Source organism: Penaeus monodon, chromosome 34 (assembly GCF_015228065.2).
Source record: "Penaeus monodon isolate SGIC_2016 chromosome 34, NSTDA_Pmon_1, whole genome shotgun sequence".
NCBI classification, from domain to species: Eukaryota; Metazoa; Arthropoda; class Malacostraca; order Decapoda; family Penaeidae; genus Penaeus; species Penaeus monodon.
The window spans coordinates 4,174,663-4,175,034 of NC_051419.1; positions in this window are offsets into that span (position 1 = coordinate 4,174,663).

Sequence of the window (372 nt, forward strand, 5' to 3'; positions counted from 1 at the left end):
AAATTTTTTTAAAACTCGCAGGTTTGATCATGGAAATTTCCATCAGACACGTAATACTACTCCTGATGGTGAGGAACATGCTTGCATGTTGGACTCTCTCAGAAAAAGTAATGTTGACTAAATGAAAGGTAAATCATTTGATATAACATCAGCAGAAGCTAAAGCTACTGAAGAAGAATTAATGAAATTCAATATGGTAACACAGCATGCCCTTCTGATCTTACAAATAAAAATGAATAGGAAAATTTCACTGAAAAGTGTGAAGAGAATCGCTCTAAGCAAATAAACCACCAGGACGCTGATTTCACGAGGCAACCACCCGGGGTCGACCGCGAGCCAAAATGTTTTAAAAGTCGTCAGTTGGGGAACTTC